Below are 14,508 nucleotides of genomic sequence, written 5' to 3' on the forward strand. Positions count from 1 at the left end.
TTATAGCAAATTTGTTATGAGAATCAAATAAGTTAGTATATACTAAATGCTTTGTAAACCTTAAATCATTTTAAAATGGCAACAATCATTATTTTGATTATTAGTGCATTGGTTTAACATTGGCTTAAAACATGAGAGACAGCATGGCATCAGAGACAGACAGCTGCCAGTCTCTGAATCAGGAAGATCTGAGTTCGAGTCTTTCCTGACATAGAAGGGCTGTGACCCTGGGCAAGTCACTAAAGTTCTCAATGCCCCAGATAACTCTCTAAGATTTTAAGCTGCAGAGATGGTGCTGAGCTTCACTGGCAGAGGGAGTTTCCTCCTTAGGAATTCCCTACACCGCTGAAATTACTAGTCCATCCTACCTAAAATTTATTTAACATCTAAGGAGAAGTAACAGCGTATTTGAGTATACAGAATAGAGGGAGAGACAGACAGACACATACAGAGACAGTGAAACACACAAAGAGAGACAGAGACAAGAGAGACAGTGATAAAGACAGAGGAGATAGGAGAGAGAGAGAGAGAGAGAGAGAGAGAGAGAGAGAGAGAGAGAGAGAGAGAGATGAAGAAGAAGAAGAAGAAGAAGAAGAAGAAGAAGAAGAAGAAGAAGAAGAAGAAGAAGAAGAAGAAGAAGAAGGAGGAGGAGGAGAAGGAGAAGGAGAAGAAGAAGAAGAAGAAGAAAAAGAAGAAGAAGAAGAAGAAGAAGAAGAAGAAGAAGAAGAAGAAGAAGAAGAAGAAGAAGAAGAAGAGAGGAAGACAGAGAGGTCACACAGAGACAGAGAAAGAGAAAAAGAGAGGAAGAGAGAAAGAAACAGACAGACAGAGGGAAGAGAGAGGGGGGAGAGACAGAGAGACAGAGAATGAGAGAGACAGAAAGAGACAGTGAGAAAGAGACAGAGAGAGCAAATAGATGCTTTAGACACATTTAAATTAAGAACATTGAGAAGCTTTGTTGATTTAATACAGCAATTCTCAGCCCTAGTTTAGAAACACTGTAGGCTGTCTTTAATCATTTCCTGTTCAGATTTGGGTTAGACTTCCATGACCTCCAGCTCTGGGATTTTGTAAAGCTATTTCAAGGGGTGTCACGAAATTCTCTGAAACCAAGTAATTTAAATTCTGTGATGACATCAACATATGTCATACAACACTTTGAGAAGTAGAGCAGGAAGGATGTATTGTGAAATTGAATAAGCGATTATTAGGGATCCAAGTTCTAAAGGACTGGGAATTAGTGATAGAGAATGAATTAAAACTGAACTGTGTGTGTTGATTTCCATCTCTGAAACCAGCGGCTCACAATTTGTGGGACTCTGTCTGCTAGACTGAGATTATTTGACTGCAATCCCCCTGGGTATTTAATAAAAAAACAAGATGCATATCACATGAAATTCTCTTGGGGCAGCTTCATAGGAACCAGCAAGCAGCTTCAGTTGCATTATGTTAATTTAATAGAATATTTAGAAACTTTATGCTATGAAAAATATTCAGGAAAACTATCCCTTTCCCAGAATCCAGGTATTTAATTTTTAAATGACCATGTAAGTGAACAGCTGAGACAGAGTAGATCTGCTTACCAGCATTTGGCTGGGGGTGGGAGGAATGCTGTTACCCATGTAGAAATTTTTTTTTTTGCCAGTTGATTCATCTTTCCACGCTGCTATTGTTGATGTTGAGTTGTTTCAGTTGTGACCCCATTTGTTTTTTTTTTTTTTGTTGGTTTTTTTGGAGGGCGGGGATGATACTGGAGTGGTTTGCCATTTCCTTCTCCAGCTCATTTTACAGATGCAGAAACTGAGGCAAACAGGGTTAAGTGACTTGCCCAGGTCACACAACTAGTAAGTATCTAAGGCTGGATTTGAACTCAGGTCCTCCTGACTCCAGGGCCCATGCTCTATTCACCTAGCTTTCCATACCTTTGTGGTAAACTGAAGAAGAACTAAAAGGTTTCATTTCTGCCAGGGGTAGATTGGTGCCCATAATTTAGTGAGAACCAGTTTGAGAAAATTTCATGCAGCTATGTAATTCAAATCTGACCTCAGGCATAAATTAGCTGTGCAACCTGGATACGTCATTTAAATTCTGTTGCCTCAGTTTCCTCATTTGTAAAATGAGAATAATAATGGTACCTACCTCTCAGGATTGTTTCGAGGATCAAATAAGAACAAAATTGTAAAGCTTTTAGCCCAATACTTGGCACATAAATATTAGCTATTATTATTACAGGATGCATGGTCTCCTTGGGAACTAGAGTCCCAAGAAGTCTGTGTGGAGAGCGGCAGGTAATGATGATATCCAGGATGGAATCTGGTTGCCAACACCAAGTCCAATAGATGGTGAACACAGCCAGCTTCTAGGAACTTGAATGTGGCAGTGCTACAGAAGAGTGGGCTGTGGGAAATGTCTTGTCATCCTGAAGATCAAGTCATATTTCTTATCTCTAAAGCAATCAAATCCTGGCTCTGTGGCTAAACTGCCTGTTATAACACTTAGCTTTCTTGCTTTCAGTTTCCTCATCTAGAAAATGGGAGTTGGCTTAGATGATCTCTAAGATCTTAGAGCTGTCAATCCTATTGTCTATTGTCAAATTGGACACAGAATTGCCAGTTTTGCCTTCTCTTTTTTCACACCTGCATATCAATTAATTTCCCCGATTTGAGCTAAAATTGCCAAGAGAATCTGGTTGTATTGGTTATATGATAAACTCTTCTTTCAGCCAAGTCCTCCTCCAATACTTCTTCCTAGTTTAGAAGTAGTCTTGGGTTCTCAAAGTCTATGCCAGTGGAGTGAATCTAAGCTCTAGCAGGTTCTACCAAGGTGCAAAGACTTTGATTCCAGGCTCAGTGATGGAATATATATATATATATAAAACAAACCTAGTTAAGTTTGGAGAGCTAGATTGACAGGTTGGCTGCAGGTGGACACATTTTTCAGCTCTTTCAACTCTTTTTTTAAAATGTACTGATATTTTTTGTTTTTGTATTACCAATATTTCTTCCTATTTCCCCTCATCTCCAAAAACCATCACTTAAAACAGAAATTTTAAACAAAGATGATAAGAAATAGAAAAAAATCAGCAAAACTGGTCAGCACATTGAAAAAATATGGCAACGTATGCAATGTGCACACCTGTAGACCACAATCCCACCTCTGCAAAGGATTAGTGGGAGATGTCTTCTTATATCTCTTCTTTGGGACCAGGATTATTCTTTGTAATTTTGAAGCATTCATTTTTGATTGTTTTGTAGCTGTTGTTTTTTTTTCTTCCATTTACATGCTGTTGTCATTATGTATATTATTCTCTTGGTTCTACTTACTTCACTTTGCATTAGTTTATATAAGTCTTTTGATGCTTCTCTGTATCCAACATATTTGTCATGGCTTATAGCATAGTAATATTCCATCGCATTCATGTACTATTAGCCATTCTCAATCTAGTTCATTTCTAGTCCTTTGCTACCACAGCAACTCTTTTTTTTTTAATTGACAATATTTTTTCCAATTACACGTAAAGATAGTTTTCAACATTCCTTTTTGTAAAATTTTTGAGTTCCAGATTTTTCTCCCTCCCTTCCTCCCATCCCCCTTCCCAAGACAGCAAGCAATCTGATATAGGCCATACATGTACAATCATGTCAAACATACTTCCACATTAGTCATATTGTGAAAGAAGAATTAGAACCAAAGGGAAAAACCACAAGAAAAGAAAAAACAAAAAAAGGGGGGGGAGGGATTGTATGCTTCGATCTGTATTCAGACTCCATAGTTCTTTCTCTGAATGTGGTTAACATTTTCCATCGTGAGTCTTTTGGAATTGTCTTGGATCATTATATCGCTGAGAAAAGCTAAGTCTATTATAGTTAATCATAGCACAATGTTGCCCACAGCAACTCTTGAAGACCATTTACTAATTCAGTTAAATCTTAAAAAGTACTTAGTAAGTGCCTATTATGTGCATGGTGAAAGAGGTTGTGTGTCTGTCCCTACAGAGAAGAATCTTCAAAACAGATTCATTCAGTAACATATGTGCATATACAGCCAACTGATGTCCCTTCCTTTTGAATAATACAAGAATATGTTTTGACTAATACCTTTGTGTCTTTCTTCTAGAGCTCTGACCTCAGGCTAAAGAGCGAGGTGATTTGTGACTTCATCCTATGCTTACAAGACACTTTGATTGAAGGTAATTTCACTGTGCCATGTCTCATGTATTTACACATAAAATGTTTTGTGATGCACTGGGTGTTTTTTAAGGAGCAATAATGCTGTGATTTATAGGTCTTTTCTTCCTTTAGTGATTGATGGCCAGCAACGCAATCTGCTTATACTTACTTCCCAGGACCAGGTCATGAAATTCACACATCCAGGACAAACTCCTATCCTTACTGAGCCTCTCCTCTCTCTCCTATTACTGAAGCCTATAGTCATTCAATTCAATGAAGGTTGCATGGTCTGATGGGAAGAGCCAAAGATTTGGGTTCAAATCCTAACCGTGCCACTTACTCCCTATATGAGGTTGGGCAAGTTATTAATTTTTCTTGCCCTCGGTTTCCTCATTTTTAATTCAATTGTCTGAGTATTTATTAAACACCCACTATTTACAAAGTACTATTCTAGATGCTAGGGATATAAAGACAAAATGAAAAATTGTTCCTGTCCTCAAGGAGCTTACATTCTTGGAGTGGGGGAAGGGGAGGTGATAACATGTAAACAAATAAATACAAGATAACTTGGGGAGGAAGACAATACTGACATAAGGGGCTAAGAAAAGATTTGCTGCAAGAGTTAAGCCTTGAAAGAAACTAGGAATTCTAAAAGGTGAAGCTGGGGAAGGAGTGCATTTCATACATGGAAAACAATGTGTGAGAGGTACAGAGGTAAGAGATGGAATGTTGAATTTGGGAGATAGCAAATAGAACAGCTTGGCTGGAATGTAGTTTATAATTAGGGGTAATATGATGTATATGGAAACTAGGCTAGAGTCAGGGTAAGGAGGATTTTAAATGCTTTGCATTTTATCCTAAACTCCAGAAGGGGCCATTGAAGACTCTTGAGCATGGTCAGATGTGTCCTTTAGAAAGATTATTTTGGCAGTTTGAAAGAGGGATTGGAAAAGGGGGAGACTGGAAACTGGGATTCCAATTAGAAGGATGCTTCAATAGTCCAGATGAGAGAACCTAATTTAGGGTCTGAGTATATAGAAAGTGGTGAATGCGAGAGATGGGATAGAGGCAAGATTGACAAGATTTGACAACTGATGGATACAGGATGGTTAGGGATAGATAAGAATTGGGAATGATTCCAAGTGTGCAAAACTGTGTGAGTGGAAGGATGGTGGAACCCTTAGTAGAAATAGACATGTCTGGAAAAAAGGTAGGTTTAGGAGGAAAGATAATGAATTCTTTTTTGCACATGCTGAGCTCAAGATATCTATGGGCAGCTAGATAGTACAGTGGATAGAGTTCTGGGCCTGGAGTCATGAAGATGAGTTCACATACAGCCTCAGACACTGACTAGCTGTGTGACCTTGGGCAATTCACTTAACCTGTCCACCTCAGTTTCCTCATCTGTAACATGGGGAAAATAATATTCCTTGCCTTCCAGGGTTCTTGTGAGGATCAAATGTGATAATAATTGTGAAGTGTTTAGCACAGCACCTGACACATAGTGGGTGCTTAATAAATGCTTATCTCCTTGTTTCCTTCCTATAGGACCTCCACCTTGAAAATGGAAGTCAGTGATGGAGTACTAGAACTCAAGGGATTTGGGGGTCATCTACAAAGAGATGATAAAAGAATCCAAGGGAGGATGTAGAGAAAGAGGGAGGCCAAGAGAGAGACTTGGAAGACACCAAAGGTTAGGGAACGGGACATGGGTGACTGATCAGACAGGTAGGAAGAGAACCAAGAGAGATCAGTATCAGAGAAACTGACAAGGGAGAATATATCTGGGAAAAGGGAAGGGTTAACAAGGGTGGGAAACCTGTGACCTTGAGGCCACATGTGGCCCTCTAGGTCCTCAAGGGTGGCCCTTTGACTGAATCCAAACTTCACAGAACAAATCCTTTTGGGCCTTTTGGGTCAAAAGGCCATACTTGAGGACCTAAAGGGCCACATGTGGCCTTGAGGCCATAGGTTCCCTACCTCTGGTTTGATAGTATTACAAAACATAGAAAAGTCAAGAAAGATGAGGACTAAGGCAAAGCTACAGGATTTAGTAGTTAAATCTGATGGCAGAAAGTGAAGAGGAATTAAGAAGCCTCTAGAGGAGGGTGAAAGAGGAGAGTGTAAAAGCTGGCTTGAAGCTTAACATCAAAGAAACTGATCCCATCACTTCCTGGTAAATAGAGGGAGAAGAAATGGAAGCACCGTCAGATTTTATATTCTTGGGCTCAAAGATTACTGTAGACAACGATTCTGATCATAAAATCGAAAGACGCTTGCTCCCTGAGAAAAAGCTGTGGCAAATCTGGACAGCGTATTAAATAGCAGATGCATCACCTTGCCCACAAAGGTTGGTATAGTCAAAGCTATGGTTTTTCCAATTAGACTATAAGGAAAGCAGAGTGTCATGGAATTGACACTTTGGAATTGTGGTGCTGGAGAAGATTTGATCCAATCAGTCAATACTTAGAGTAATTCAAATACTGAAGCTGAAGCTTAAATGCTTTGGCCATATAATGAGAAGGTGGGACTCAGTGGGAAAGACTCTGACGTTAGAAAAGATTAAAGGCGAAAGGAAAAGGGGACAGCGGAGGATGAGATAGACAGATAGTATCATGGAAACAATAATCACGAATTCAACAGACGCTGAGAGAGAGTGGAAGATAGCAGAGCCCAGCCACGGTCCATGGGGTCATGAAGAGTCAAACATGACTAAACAACTGAACGTAAGTGGTGCAGATACCACTGGTAACTTCGCAGAGAATAGTTTTAGAAGGATTGGAAACCAATGCGCAAGGGATTGAGAAGAGTATGCAAGGTGATGAAGTGGAGGCGATGAATATAAAGGGCTTCTTCTGTGAATTTGGCTGCAAAAGGGAGGGTAGATATAAGACAATAGTTGGAGGGAACGGTAAAGTCAAGGGAAGGATTTTAATAGCAGAGGAAATCTGGCCTGCTCTTGTCCCCCAATTTCTTCTGCAAGTCCTTACGTCTGTGCCTCCCCCACCATGGGGTAGTGTCCTAAAGTCTCTCCCCCATCAACTCCATTGCCCTAGGGTACTCAAAATGCTAGTTCCAGCCCCATAAGAACCTCAGCTCTGGCAGTAACACTTTCAATCTGCTGCTGCAAAGCTCTTTACCCCAGAGGTGGGCTGGGAGCCAGGTGAACCACAACAGCTTTGTAATGAGGAAACTGAAGCAGACAGAGGTTAAGTAACTTGCCCAAGGTCACACAGCTGTAAGCGTCTGAGGCTGAGTTTGAACTCAGATCTTTCTGACTCCAGGCCCGGAGCTCTATCTACCGCACCACTTAGCTACCATTTTTCAGGAAGCATAGTGTGGCAATAGCACAGGAATAGGGCTTACTTTTCCTTTTTGAGTGAGTCTCCTGCTGCACCATGAAGCCAGAGGATGGGTGATTTCCTATTTATTGTATAGACAGAAATGGAAACCCACTAACAATCAGCTCCAGATACACAGCCTTTGCCTCTCTCTCAACCCCCAAATAAAGCCATGCGAGATCAAATCCCCCTCCTTTTCGTCTTTGAACCTTCTTGATGAATGTAGATGAAACCAGAAATTAGGAAGTGAAAGCAGTTAGGGGCCAAGACCTTGCACCCCAAATAAACACCTTCTCAGCTTTGCAGGTGTTGTTTACTAGCCGAAGCCAACAAAGTGAAAATAGGCACAGAAAGAAAGACTGAGCCCACACGCACAGAGGGGTCTGACAAGCCCACCTTTTTGAGTAAGACAAAATTCAAGAGGATTGTACTTAAATAAGATATATATATATATATGTATATATATAAAGATATCTATATATATATAAATATTTATTAAGATGAGCATCTTCATTAAGGAGTAATATAGTGAAAATATAACTAGATTTGAAGTCAGGAGGCCTGGCTTGCAATTTCAGCTCTGCCTCCACCTATGACTCATCGAGTGAAGTTTCATTTTTCTCTTAACCCCCATTTCCCCACTTCTTCTTCAAGCTGCTCTGACAAAGCATTTGCTGGTTAAGTTGACTTCACTAAGTATTTCCCAATACTATGGAAAGAAGTCTCATCTGAAGTCATGAGGCCCAGAGTCTATTTCCGGCTCTACCCTAAGTTGCTGTGTGACTTTGAGTAAGTTCCTTGACTGTTCTGGACCTCAGTTTCCTCATTCATAAAATCTAGGGATCCATGGATCACGTTGGGTCATATATTAAGAGCTGGCAGACGACATTTGAGGTCATCTAGTCCCCAACCCTCATTTTAGAGATGAGGAACCCAAGGTGATGGACCAGAAGACCTCAACAGCCCCTTCCAACAGTCTTTGAATCTGTGCTCAGACATAAACTAAATCAATTATCATTGTAATGGGAACCTGTGGCCTTAAGGCCACATGTGGTCTTCTAGGTCCTTGGGTGCGGCCTTTTGACTGAATCCAAACTTCACAGAACAAATCCCCTTAATAAAGGATTTGTTCTGTAAAACTTGGACTCAGTCAAAAGGCCACAGAAGAAAACTTTTGGAAGCAGATATTATTCCACCACATGGAGCTTATGTTACAGAATTTGACTGTGGGGCATCCAGAGAAATAACGGCCTGAACTAAATTATTACTATCGCATCATCATTAGCTAAAATCTTTAAGGATTTTAGGGGTTATCTAGTTGAACCCCTGTTTTTTTGTTTTGGGGGGTTTTTTTAGGCAATTGGGATTAAGTGACTTGCTCAGGGTCACACAGTTAGTAAGTGTCTGAGGCCAGATTTGAACTCAGGTCCTCCTGATGCCAGGGCTGGTGCTCAATCCACTGTGCCATCTAGCTGCCCCAATGCTAATGCGATCTATTTTTTTTTTTTGGCTAGGCAATGGGGTTAAGTGACTTGCCCAGGGTCACACAGCTAGTAAGTGTCAAGTGTTTGGTCTGAGGCTGGATTCGAACTCAGGTCCTCCTGACTTCAGGGCCAGTACTCTATCCACTGTGCCACCTAGCTGCCCCTAGAACCCCTGGTTTTACAGATAAGGAAACAGAGGTCCATAAAGGTTAATTCATTTATTCAAGGTCACACAGACCCTAAGTGGGAAAGGAGAGGTTTGAACCCAGGTCCTCTGTCTCTAGTTGCAGCCCCTCTTCCAATGCATGAAACTACTTCTTAGATGGCATTTCTATAGTTCTTTAAGATCTGGAAAGCCTTTTCCTCACAACAGCCCTGTGAGGATGAAAATATTATTGGAAATCTTATTATAGAATAGAAGGTAAGCTCCTTGAGAACAGAGATGGTTTCCTTTTTTTCCTTTGCAGCCCCTGCACCTAGCACAGTGTCAGGCACATAGTAGGGACTTAATAAATGCCTGTTGAATTGAATGCAGAAAGCAACTTAACACAGGGGGTAGCTGGATGGTGCAGTGGATAGAGTGCCAGGCCTAGAGTCAGGAAGATTCAACTTTCTGTGTTCAAATCTGGCCTCAGACACTTACTAGATGTGTGACTCTGGGCAAGTCACTTAACTCTGTTTGCCTCAGTTTCCAAAATTATCTGGAGAGGGAAATGGCAAACCACTTTAATATCTCTGCCAAGAAAACCCCAAAGGGGATCACAAAGAGTCAGACACTACTAAAAACGACTGAACAACAACTTAATACAGTGCCTTCTCCTTAAACCCTCTTTGCCCTGTAAACCTCAACTCTTCCAAACTTGCCTGCTTCTGTTGAGGGTACCATCCTCCTCCCATGCAGACATCCAGGCTCACAACTTGACTCCTCACTCACATTCATCATTTAGGGTGTAGGGTCTTGGCCTCCAACGACTTTCACTTCCTAATTTCTGGTTCCACCTACACACATAGTCAATCTGTTGAGAGGTCCTATCATTTCTGCCTTCACAGAAACTCCCCTCTGTGCCCCCATGTCTTCACTCTTATAGCTGCCATCCTGGTTCAGGCTCTTTATCTCCTCAAGGTTAGACTACTACAATGTCCTTCTAATTGGTTTCTCTGCCTCAAGTCATTCCTCAATCCAATCCATGCCAAAGTGAGGTTCCTAAAACACAGGTCTGACCACATCATACCACCCCACCACTCAATAAACTCCAGTGGTTCCCTATCATCTCCAAGATCATAGAAAATCCATTTAGCTTTTCAAAGTCCTTTGTACCCTGCCTCCTTCCTACCTCTCCAGTGTCCTTATACTTTATTTCCCTCCACATCCTCTACAATTCAGTGACACTGGCCTTATTCCTCGAACACAATACTCCATATCTTGACTGTTCCTTTTCACAGGCTGTCTCCCATGCCTAGAATGTTCTCCCTCCTATCCTCTGTCCCCTGGAAGCCCTGACTACCTTCCACCTCAACTCTGAGATTATCCCCAATTTTTTCCTGTATAAAACTTGTATGTCTGCAGTTTTTTGAATGTTGTCTCCCCCCATTACAACGTGAGCTCCCTGAGAGCAGAGGCAGTAGTTTTGACTTTCTTTGTATCTCCAGCATTTAGCACAGTGTCTGGCACATGCATAGTAAGCTTGTTGACTGACTGACAGTACTCTAAAAATAGTAAATGCTTCCTAAATATGTATCAAGTTGAACTAGATTGCTGAAAGCCAACCCTCACCTTTGCCTGTATTCTCCAATTTGACTTTATATTCTGGACTCTGAACAAGTTTTTTTGTCCTCATCCTTCCCCACTCCCCCAACCCTCTCCTCAGCATGATCCCTACAATGTGTGTCCTCCTCCTTTCTGAGATGTGCAATTCTCAGTTTCTTTCTAGGCTTAGCTCAAGAGCCCCCTTCCCAGCTATTGCCTCCCACCCCTTCCCCCCCACAAGCCACCACATACCCGTTTTGTATAAATGTTCTAGATTCTTGTATAGGTGAATGTTGCCTCCTCCGATCTAATGTAAGCTCCCAAAGGCTTGACTTATTTCATTTTTGTCATTTGTATCTCCCTAGCAAAGTGCCTGCCACAAGTAGGCTTGTTGACTGATTATTGCGTTGTTTACAAATGAGGAGAGTGATGATCAAAAAAGTGAAATGATTTTATCCAGTTTTACAACTGGATGAGACAATATGTATCCTAAGCCAAGTGTTCTACCCTCCACTCAGCTGCTCTTCGCCCCAGTCAGCACTGCTTAGCACTTCTTTCAGGCCACATCCCAGTTGTTTCTGGTAGATAAATATGACAGGGGTATGCTGGTAAATGTTTAACAACCAGCTATCAAAAAAACCCCACAACAACAAATGTGCAGGGGACATGCTTTTAAGTTCAATGTGCATTATTAACATTTCCCCCATCACTTTATTAAGTCTACACCATCAACAAAACAATAAATTAAGCCCTGATTTGTAGCCTTTGCTGATTTCCAAAGTGTAAATGTTCACACTGAACGTGTTTATACATCAGTTCTCGCCAGCCAGTCAGAGCTGGCTCCAGCACACTCCTGGGGATATATTGAGAGTTTGATTGCTACTACAAAGTAAATGGATGCTTGAAGTAAAAAGCAACTAAGGAAAAGAGAAGGAAGTTCTCTCCTAGGCTGTGGGGAAAATCTGATCTTCATCAAGAGCAGTCCAGCCCTATCTGAGCTCAAAGCAGAAGTGGTGGAAGGAAGGAAGGAAGTGAGTAACAGGCAGAGTCACCCTAGGCAAAAAGCATGACATCAACCAAGGGAGCTCTCTCCCAGCCCTTTTCTTCTCTTTTTTGTGGGGCCATCCACCCAATAGCTCACTCTGGGAGCCAATGCTATCCAGTGAGCATTGATTAAGTTCCTGCTATGTCAAAGGTACTATAGTAGGTGCTAGAGATACCAAAGTCAAAACTGCCTGTGGAGCTTCATTTTCTTAGAGTTTGTGACAGCATGAGATGCAACAAATATAGGCCAGTTTCAGGCACCATAGGATAATGTATCGAAAGCCAGCCTCAGAGCAAGTGAAACCTAGGTTCATGTTGCACTCAAATTGTCTGTGTGACCCTGGTTGTTGTTGTTGCTGTTCAGTCTTATCCAATTCTTCATGACCCCATTTGGGGTTTTCTTGGCAAAGACGGTTTGGATTTCCCTCCCCAGCTCATTTTATAGATGAGGAAACTGAGGCAAACAGGATTAAGTGACTTGCCCCATGTCACACAGCTAGTAAGCATCTGCACCACCTAACTGCCCTTACTTTGGGGTTTTGTTGGCAGAGATACTGGAGCCGTTTGCCATTTCCTTCTCCAGCTCATTTTACAGATGAGGAAACTGAGGCAAACAGGGTTAAGTGATTTGTCCAGAGTCGCACTTCTGAGGCCAGATTTGAACTCAGGAAGATGAGTTTTCCTGATCCCAGGCCTGGTGCTCTATCCACTTTGCCATTTATCTGCCCTCACATGGGCATCTCACATAATGTTTCAGTGTTCTAGGCAACTATCTAAAGTGACAAGTTGCAGTGAAAGTATTGATCAGCTTTGGTGCAAGGAGTTTCCATACTTGGAAGTTCTCTATAACAATGAGCTCACAGATTCAGTCACTATCCTGCTAAGTAAAGGGAAATAATACTAATAAACTAACAAGCATAGGAAGGGCTGATCTGTCTCTCTTCTCACTGAGAAAAGTACTGTATTTCACTGCATAATCATTGCCACTGTATAATTGCCATACCCTGTGTTTTTCAGTCCAAAAATTGGTTTATAACCTTTCATTATGTAATCGTTGCATGGTATAATTCTGTTCATCATGCCACCTAAAAGGTAAACAGAGTAGCAATGTATTCACCAGAGTCATATGGATAGGCATTTATCTCTCCATGAGCCTAGAACTCTCAGCCCACATGTGTTGTCAGTATTCAATTTTAATGTATATTTACCAGTATTCCATACATCCTAATCTTGGGCCAAAGACAGTTTAGTAATAAATTATTTTTAAGTAATACTGGCACAATTTTTTAAAAACTTCACATAATGGTCACACCTCACTTTTTTGTAAAAAAAATTTGGCATAAAATCTGCAGTGATCATGAGGTGAAATCTGGTAACCTCCTAAATGTCTTTTCAGGATGGTGTTTGGGACTTAAGATCATAGACTTAGAGTGGGAAGTGGCCTTAGAGGGCATCTAATCTAATCTCTTAATCTTATAAATGGGAGGACTGAAGCTCAGAGTGGCTCAACCAAAGTCACCCAGGTAGTAAATGGTAGAACTGGGAGTTGAACCAAGATCCTTTACTCCAAATGCAGCATCCTTTCCCCAACACCACATTTTAGATTTCCACTTAGTGAGGTAATATGGAATAATAATGTGCTTGCCACACTTAGAGGTACCTGGGTTCAAAGACTATCTCTCACCTGACATTTTTTAATTAATTTATTTTTAGTTTTCAACATTCACTTCCATAAGCTTTTGAGTTTTAAATTTTCTCCCCTTCCCTTTCTGCCTCCCTTCCCAAGACAGCTCTTCATATACATTCCTAGTAAACATATTTTCACATTAGTCATGTTGTAAAGAAGAATTAGAACCAATAGGAGGAACCACAAGAAAGAGAAAACAAAACAAAACAGAAGAAAAAAAAGAGCAAATAGTATGCTTTGATCTGCATTCAAACTCCATAGCTCTTTCTCTGGATGTAGATAGCATTTTCCATCATGAGCCTTTTGGAGATGTCTTAGATCCTTGCATTGCATCAAACAACACGGCTATACATTTTCTCTTTCCTTATGTCTATGGGTCTACTGCTCATCCTTTGAGGCCAAGGACAAAAACCATCTTTTCTATGAAGCCTCCTCTGATCTTTTCTTATAGTAAGTGATCTTTCCTGCCTTGGAATTCTCATAGCAAGTTGCTTATATCTTTCATGTACTATTATAGTGATATATTGTTATGTCTTAGCACCTCTAATCAATTATAAATTAGATGATACAAAACCCTGTCCTTTGTTTCAGAGGAAGTATTGGCAGAATGGAAAAAGAGTTAGCTTTGAAGTCAGAAAATCTGAGTTCAAATCCTACTTTTGTCCCTTACTACCTGTGTGACTTTGGTTAAGTCACTTAACTTTTCTGGGACTGGCTTTCACTTCTGTAAAATGGAGGGACTTCTAGCTATAAATCTATAGTCTTAGTATTTCTGTCAGATCAGCAGATAACATAGTCCTTTGCACCTAGTAGGCCCCAATAAACATTTATGTACTTTATGTATTTCCTTTCCCAAGGGAGTACTTGAATTCAAAAATAATTCAGAAGAAGAAAGGACTAATAGTAGAATTTCAGGCATTGTATAGGGTTGTTTTTCCCCTGGTGGAGGAAGGGTTCTTCTCTATGACCCTGAAATCCTGTGTTTTTGGTCTTACATTGTCAATGAAACACAATCATTAATTAATATGGCTTAAGA

The 14,508-nt window shown here is 40.7% G+C and overlaps 1 protein-coding gene across 1 annotated transcript in view; it reads right to left on the minus strand.

Moving 5' to 3' along the window:
• TMEM154 (transmembrane protein 154) overlaps positions 1 to 14,508 on the minus strand; it is a 60,323-nt gene that overhangs the window by 27,227 nt on the left and 18,588 nt on the right. The gene's annotated exons all lie outside the window — the stretch shown is intronic.

The sequence above is a fragment of the Vombatus ursinus genome, unplaced genomic scaffold, assembly GCF_900497805.2.
Source record: "Vombatus ursinus unplaced genomic scaffold, bare-nosed wombat genome assembly UNPS02014784.1, whole genome shotgun sequence".
Lineage (NCBI taxonomy): Eukaryota > Metazoa > Chordata > Mammalia > Diprotodontia > Vombatidae > Vombatus > Vombatus ursinus.